This window comes from Panulirus ornatus, chromosome 40 (assembly GCF_036320965.1).
Source record: "Panulirus ornatus isolate Po-2019 chromosome 40, ASM3632096v1, whole genome shotgun sequence".
Lineage (NCBI taxonomy): Eukaryota > Metazoa > Arthropoda > Malacostraca > Decapoda > Palinuridae > Panulirus > Panulirus ornatus.
The window spans coordinates 2,777,824-2,786,977 of record NC_092263.1 but is presented as its reverse complement, the minus strand read 5'-3'; positions in this window follow the sequence as shown (position 1 = coordinate 2,786,977).

Genomic DNA, 9,154 nt, shown 5'->3' with positions numbered 1-9,154 from the left:
TATATATATATATTTCATTTTTTGCTTTCTGAGATAATGTTCTCGACTTCCACACATTCTTCAAGGCTCCCAGGATTTTCGCCCCCTCCCCCACCCTATGATTCACTTCCGCTTCCATGGTTCCATCCACTGCCAGATCCACTCCCAGATATCTAAAACACTTTACATCCTCCAGTTTTTCTCCATTCAAACTTACCTCCCAATTGACTTGACCCTCAACCCTACTGTACCTAATTACCTTGCTCTTATTCACATTTACTCTTAACTTTCTTCTTTCACACACTTTACCAAACTCAGTCACCAGCTTCTGCAGTTTCTCACATGAATCAGCCACCAACACTGTATCATCAGCAAACAACAACTGACTTACTTCCCAAGCTCTCTCATCCACAACAGACTTCATACTTGCCCCTCTTTCCAAAACTCATGCATTCACCTCCCTAACAACCCCATCCATAAACAAATTAAACAACCATGGAGACATCACACATCCCTGCCACAAACCTACATTCACTGAGAACCAATCACTTTCCTCTCTTCCTATACGTACACATGCCTTATATCCTCGATAAAAACTTTTCACTGCTTCTAACAACTTGCCTCCCACACCATATATTCTGAATACCTTCCACAGAGCATCTCTATCAACTCTATCATATGCCTTCTCCTCGCAAACGCAGGAGACAGCGACAAAGCAAAATAAATAATAAATAAAAAAATATTTCATTTATTTATTTTGCTTTGTCGCTGTCTCCCGCGTTAGCGAGGTAGCGCAAGGAAACAGACGAAAGAATGGCCTAACCCATCCACATGCACATGTATATATATACACGTCCACACACACAAATATACATACCTATACATCTCAATGTATACATATATATACACACAGACATATACATATATACAAATGTACATAATTCATACTGTCTGCCCTTATTCATTCCCATCGCCACCTCGCCACACATGGAATAACAACCTCCTCCCCCCTCAATGTGCGAGGTAGCGCTAGGAAAAGACAACAAAGGCCCCATTCGCTCACACTCAGTCTCTAGCTGTCATGTAATAATGCACCGAAACCACAGCTCCCTTTCCACATCCAGGCCCCCACAGAACTTTCCATGGTTTACCCCAGACGCTTCACATGATCTGGTTCAATCCACTGACAGCACGTCGACCCCGGTAAACCACATCGTTCCAATACACTCTATTCCTTGCACGCCTTTCACCCTCCTGCATGTTCAGGCCCCGATCACTCAAAATCTTTGTCACTCCATCTTTCCACCTCCAATTTGGTCTCCCACTTCATATATATATATATATATATATATATATATATATATATATATATATATATATATATATATATATATATGTTGAGATGTATAGATATGTATATGTGCTGTGTGTGGACGTGTATGTATATACATGTGTATGTGGGTGGGATGGGCCATTCTTTCATCTGTTTCCTTGTGCTACCTTGCTAACGTGTGAGACAGCAACAGAGTATAATAAATAAATAAATAAATAAATAAATAAATAAATAATATGAAGATAATCAAATGTATGCAGAATGAAATTGTACTAATACAATCATCACCATCATATTTATCTATAATTACCTCAAGACCAAAATCCAAGAAAGAATTGAAGTGTTACCCAAGACCTTTCTATAAGCTCCTGCAGCCCAAGACTGCACTATTCCCAATAACAGGGAAATCTAGATTACTATGAAAGAGAATGACAAAATGTAGCCTTGCCAAAGGTGACTTTTCACTTGCAAAGTAACCTCAAACAGGAAGAGTCCAGCAACACATTATTATAATTTTTTTAATAATTCCCCCAAAAATGGAAATTATTATAATATAATTACATAAATAAAGAGGATCCATGCATCCATCTAAAGCATACAGTACACTCTGCCACATCAATATAAAGGATATTTTTTCATACATACTCACCATTTCCTGTGCTATTGAAGTAGCGTCAAAAACAGATGACTGGGCCTTGGAAGATATTAGACGAATCATTTGGGTATTTTCTTCAGTATATCGTGAAGATATTCTGTATTTTTTCCTTTCTGAGGAAGGATGATGTTTTTTTTTTTTTTCTTTTTTTTTTTTTTTTTTTTTTTTTTTACATAACTCTTCAGAAAGTCTGAACAATAAAAGGGTTAATGCACCCATGACCCAACCCCCCACCCTATTTCCCCCAATAATAGTTCTGCTCCCACGGTTCCATCCACTACTATATCCAGTTCTAGGTTATTTTATTTTTTTTTTTATTATACTTTGTCGCTGTCTCCCGCGTTTGCGAGGTAGCGCAAGGAAACAGACGAAAGAAATGGCCCAACCCCCCCCCATACACATGTATATACATACGTCCACACACGTAAATATACATACCTACACAGCTTTCCATGGTTTACCCCAGACGCTTCACATGCCTTGATTCAATCCACTGACAGCACGTCAACCCCGGTATACCACATCGCTCCAATTCACTCTATTCCTTGCCCTCCTTTCACCCTCCTGCATGTTCAGGCCCCGATCACACAAAATCTTTTTCACTCCATCTTTCCACCTCCAATTTGGTCTCCCTCTTCTCCTCGTTCCCTCCACCTCCGACACATATATCCTCTTGGTCAATCTTTCCTCACTCATTCTCTCCATGTGCCCAAACCACTTCAAAACACCCTCTTCTGCTCTCTCAACCACGCTCTTTTTATTTCCACACATCTCTCTTACCCTTACGTTACTCACTCGATCAAACCACCTCACACCACACATTGTCCTCAAACATCTCATTTCCAGCACATCCATCCTCCTGCGCACAACTCTATCCATAGCCCACGCCTCGCAACCATACAACATTGTTGGAACCACTATTCCTTCAAACATACCCATTTTTGCTTTCCGAGATAATGTTCTCGACTTCCACACATTCTTCAAGGCCCCCAGAATTTTCGCCCCCTCCCCCACCCTATGATCCACTTCCGCTTCCATGGTTCCATCCGCTGCCAGATCCACTCCCAGATATCTAAAACACTTCGCTTCCTCCAGTTTTTCTCCATTCAAACTCACCTCCCAATTGACTTGACCCTCAACCCTACTGTACCTAATAACCTTGCTCTTATTCACATTTACTCTTAACTTTCTTCTTCCACACACTTTACCAAACTCAGTCACCAGCTTCTGCAGTTTCTCACATGAATCAGCCACCAGCGCTGTATCATCAGCGAACAACAACTGACTCACTTCCCAAGCTCTCTCATCCCCAACTGACTTCATACTTGCCCCTCTTTCCAAAACTCTTGCATTTACCTCCCTAACAACCCCATCCATAAACAAATTAAACAACCATGGAGACATCACACACCCCTGCCGCAAACCTACATTCACTGAGAACCAATCACTTTCCTCTCTTCCTACACGTACACATGCCTTACATCCTCGATAAAAACTTTTCACTGCTTCTAACAACTTTCCTCCCACACCATATATTCTTAATACCTTCCACAGAGCATCTCTATCAACTCTATCATATGCCTTCTCCAGATCCATAAATGCTACATACAAATCCATTTGCTTTTCTAAGTATTTCTCACATACATTCTTCAAAGCAAACACCTGATCTACACATCCTCTACCACTTCTGAAACCACACTGCTCTTCCCCAATCTGATGCTCTGTACATGCCTTCACCCTCTCAATCAATACCCTCCCATATAATTTACCAGGAATACTCAACAAACTTATACCTCTGTAATTTGAGCACTCACCCTTATCCCCTTTGCCTTTGTACAATGGCACTATGCACGCATTCCGCCAATCCTCAGGCACCTCACCATGAGTCATACATACATTAAATAACCTTACCAACCAGTCAACAATACAGTCACCCCCTTTTTTAATAAATTTCACTGCAATACCATCCAAACCTGCTGCCTTGCCGGCTTTCATCTTCCGCAAAGCTTTCACTACCTCTTCTCTTTTTACCAAATCATTTTCCCTAACCCTCTCACTTTGCACACCACCTCGACCAAAACACCCTATATCTGCCACTCTATCATCAAACACATTCAACAAACCTTCAAAATACTCACTCCATCTCCTTCTCACATCACCACTACTTGTTATCACCTCCCCATTTGCGCCCTTCACTGAAGTTCCCATTTGCTCCCTTGTCTTACGCACTTTATTTACCTCCTTCCAGAACATCTTTTTATTCTCCCTAAAATTTAATGATACTCTCTCACCCCAACTCTCATTTGCCCTTTTTTTCACCTCTTGCACCTTTCTCTTGACCTCCTGTCTCTTTCTTTTATACATCTCCCACTCAATTGCATTTTTTCCCTGCAAAAATCGTCCAAATGCCTCTCTCTTCTCTTTCACTAATACTCTTACTTCTTCATCCCACCACTCACTAGGTACAATATCTTAAACCCACCATTCCTCAAGACCCTACACTCCAACAATCATCTCATAACCATGCTACACCTTATTATCTTACTTCTCCTCACATATCATCTCAACTTTCTTCTTTCCCACACTCTCCCAAAGTCTACCAACAGCCTCTGGAGTTTGTCTTTGAATTCTGCCACCAAAAGCTGTATCATCTACAAACAGCAAGTGATGCACCTCCCATGTTCCTCCATCTACAGCATACTATAATAGACTTGTCCCACTATCATGTACAAACAGCAAGTGATGCACCTCCCATGTTCCTCCATCTACAGCATACTATAATAGACTTGTCCCACTATCATCTACAAACATCAAGTGATGCACCTCCCATGTTCCTCCAGCTACAGCATACTATCATAGACTTGTCCCACATGTTAATACCAATTCAAAGTTCATTGAAAAGTAAACTTATACTTCATGTGGAATGTGAATTCAAAAGTTTAACTATTTATATCTCTGATGCCTGTCCCCAAATGGAACCCCCTCAAGATGGTGGCCATGGCAATAGCCTATATAACTAGTGAACTCCAGTGGCACTTCTTAGCCTAAACTGCCTCACATTTTACAGACCACTGGCAGAGGGCAACTCTAGTGCAGCATCTGCAGAGGCTTATATCTATTGTTCCTACTGACTATATCTACTTCCTACCTACTACTACTATCTAATGATCCTGCCTAGATGTCCTACCTACTACTTCTATCTACTGCTCCTACAATTTTTCCCAAAAGGCAGGGCTAGCCCATAGTGCTCACCGCAAGAAAAATGTAGTTACTAGGAATGAGCTGTGTGAGTTGTACTGTCAAGTGTTATGTATGAGAAGGAGAGATTGTGAGTTTGTGGACAAAATGCCAGCAGTCCACATGTGTGTGAGGCAGAAAGAAAAGACAGCTACCTAGGTCTGAGGAGTGCAACTCGACATCCACTAAAGTGTTGGCTCTCTACAAAGCTGTCATCAACCCTCCAGGTACTCGGGTGGACAGTACTGGTAATGTACCTGTCTGGTAGCTGGCTGCCTACCAACTACTACCTACTTTTTCATAAGTTTACATATCAAATAAACTTCAGTGGAAAACATTATCAATTAATTTATTATGTACTTTATTTATGGTGGATATGCATATCCAAAAGTGCTTCCACAAAGTCTCTCCAAAAGGAACAACCTTTTACTATAAATATAAAATGAAAATGATATTTGCAACTCTTTAAAACAGTAGATGCTGAATGAATCTTTAAAAATAATAGGCATTTCCTTTACAATTCTTACAAAATATATATCAAACAGATAATGCACTGAGCACACATATTATGTATCACACTTTAGTAAAAGGCACTTCTAGAATGCAAGAGACCATCACTACTTGTGGGTCAGTATAACCCAAGCAGGTGAAAAGCATCATAGCATACAATAAATTGTAACAATCAAATGCAAAATTGATCTGATCCTTGTCAAGTGGTTACATCAAAACCTCATCTAACAATAATCAATAAATAACTTACACTGTTGACTATTCTGCAGATTTACTGAGTAGCCTTAAAACCTACACGGCTTATCCTAATGGCAACTTGTACGTAGAAAACTTAGCATTAATTCTTATCACTGCTTGGGGAACTTCATGTCAATTGCCATGTCCCTGGATTCTAAAACAACACAAAATTCATATCATACTGATACACATAACATAATCAACCTGTAGCAACTGTTGTAATCCTTTCAAATGTTTCAACCTTATCATTAATCATAATACTGGTCCTTGTTGGACTAAAATCCTGAATTACTCAGGCTTTCCCTTGACAGACTATAAAATCCTTCTTACTTTATATCACTAACTAATTCCCTCAGCATTCATTATCCTTACTTAATATCATTAATCAATTTTACTTATTCCCTCAACAAACTTTAATATCTTTATGTCACTAATTAATTTTACTGACACTACATAAGGGTTGACTATTCCCTTAGTTTCTCAAGCAGGTATCAAAGAATGTTCCCAGTCAGGCAGACACATTCAATCTTGGTGAACACAAATCACTAGTGTGTAAGTTTGTACATTTGGCATGTGACGAGTGTAAGGCTTAGATTCAGGTTTCTGCTAAATGGGCACCAGAGTTTTAGGAGATAACAGAAAAGTTTTTTAACCAAAAAAAATGCAATGAAACACAAAAGGGGAAACTACTACAGTCATTCATCATACTAGGAGATATCAAAATGCAAAATAATGCTTAATATCCATAAACTCCCTGTAATAAATAATAAAGAAAAGAATGGAAGACGTCTACAATTCCACTCCACATCAAGGGGCTTTAAAAAATTAGGCTAAAATAAATAAAAGTTTCCTAAATCCTTCCCTAACATATATATATATATATAAAAGAGGAGTGAATGTTGGGGTGAAGAAGGTGGTGAGAGTAAGTGAGCTTGGGAAGGAGACCTGTGTGGGGAAGTACCAGGAGAGACTGTGTACAGAATGGAAAAAGGTGAGAACAATGGAAGTAAGGGGAGTGGGGGAGGAATGGGATGTATTTAGGGAATCAGTGATGGATTGCGCAAAAGATGCTTGTGGCATGAGAAGAGTGGGAGGTGGGCTGTTTAGAAAGGGTAGTGAGTGGTGGGATGAAGAAGTAAGAGTATTAGTGAAAGAGAAGAGAGAGGCATTTGGACGATTTTTGCAGGGAAAAAATGCAATTGAGTGGGAGAAGTATAAAAGAAAGAGACAGGAGGTCAAGAGAAAGGTGCAAGAGGTGAAAAAAAGGGCAAATGAGAGTTGGGGTGAGAGACTATCAGTAAATTTTAGGGAGAATAAAAAGATGTTCTGGAAGGAGGTAAATAGGGTGCGTAAGACAAGGGAGCAAATGGGAACTTCAGTGAAGGGCGTAAATGGGGAGGTGATAACAAGTAGCGGTGATGTGAGAAGGAGATGGAATGAGTATTTTGAAGGTTTGTTGAATGTGTCTGATGACAGAGTGGCAGATATAGGGTGTTTGGGTCGAGGTGGTGTGCAAAGTGAGAGGGTTAGGGAAAATGATTTGGTAAACAGAGAAGAGGTAGTAAAAGCTTTGCGGAAGATGAAAGCCGGCAAGGCAGCAGGTTTGGATGGTATTGCAGTGGAATTTATTAAGAAAGGGGGTGACTGTATTGTTGACTGGTTGGTAAGGTTATTTAATGTATGTATGACTCATGGTACGTGTAGGCATGTGTACGTGTAGGAAGAGAGGAAAGTGATTGGTTCTCAGTGAATGTAGGTTTGCGGCAGGGGTGTGTGATGTCTCCATGGTTGTTTAATTTGTTCATGGATGGGGTTGTTAGGGAGGTAAATGCAAGAGTCCTGGAAAGAGGGGCAAGTATGAAGTCTGTTGGGGATGAGAGAGCTTGGGAAGTGAGTCAGTTGTTGTTCGCTGATGATACAGCGCTGGTGGCTGATTCATGTGAGAAACTGCAGAAGCTGGTGACTGAGTTTGGTAAAGTGTGTGGAAGAAGAAAGTTAAGAGTAAATGTGAATAAGAGCAAGGTTATTAGGTACAGTAGGGTTGAGGGTCAAGTCAATTGGGAGGTGAGTTTGAATGGAGAAAAACTGGAGGAAGTGAAGTGTTTTAGATATCTGGGAGTGGATCTGTCAGCGGATGGAACCATGGAAGCGGAAGTGGATCATAGGGTGGGGGAGGGGGCGAAAATTTTGGGAGCCTTGAAAAATGTGTGGAAGTCGAGAACATTATCTCGGAAAGCAAAAATGGGTATGTTTGAAGGAATAGTGGTTCCAACAATGTTGTATGGTTGCAAGGCGTGGGCTATGGATAGAGTTGTGCGCAGGAGGATGGATGTGCTGGAAATGAGATGTTTGAGGACAATGTGTGGTGTGAGGTGGTTTGATCGAGTAAGTAACGTAAGGGTAAGAGAGATGTGTGGAAATAAAAAGAGCGTGGTTGAGAGAGCAGAAGAGGGTGTTTTGAAATGGTTTGGGCACATGGAGAGAATGAGTGAGGAAAGATTGACCAAGAGGATATATGTGTCGGAGGTGGAGGGAACGAGGAGAAGAGGGAGACCAAATTGGAGGTGGAAAGATGGAGTGAAAAAGATTTTGTGTGATCGGGGCCTGAACATGCAGGAGGGTGAAAGGAGGGCAAGGAATAGAGTGAATTGGAGCGATGTGGTATACAGGGGTTGACGTGCTGTCAGTGGAGTGAATCAAGGCATGTGAAGCGTCTGGGGTAAACCATGGAAAGCTGTGTAGGTATGTATATTTGCGTGTGTGGACGTGTGTATGTACATGTGTATGGGGGGGGTTGGGCCATTTCTTTCGTCTGTTTCCTTGCGCTACCTCGCAAACGCGGGAGACAGCGACAAAGTATAAAAAAAAAAAAAAAAAAAAAAAAAAAAAATGACTCATGGTGAGGTGCCTGAGGATTGGCGGAATGCGTGCGTAGTGCCATTGTACAAAGGCAAAGGGGATAAGAGTGAGTGCTCAAATTACAGAGGTATAAGTTTGTTGAGTATTCCTGGTAAATTATATGGGAGGGTATTGATTGAGAGGGTGAAGGCATGTACAGAGCATCAGATTGGGGAAGAGCAGTGCGGTTTCAGAAGTGGTAGAGGATGTGTGGATCAGGTGTTTGCTTTGAAGAATGTATGTGAGAAATACTTAGAAAAGCAAATGGATTTGTATGTAGCATTTATGGATCTGGAGAAGGCATA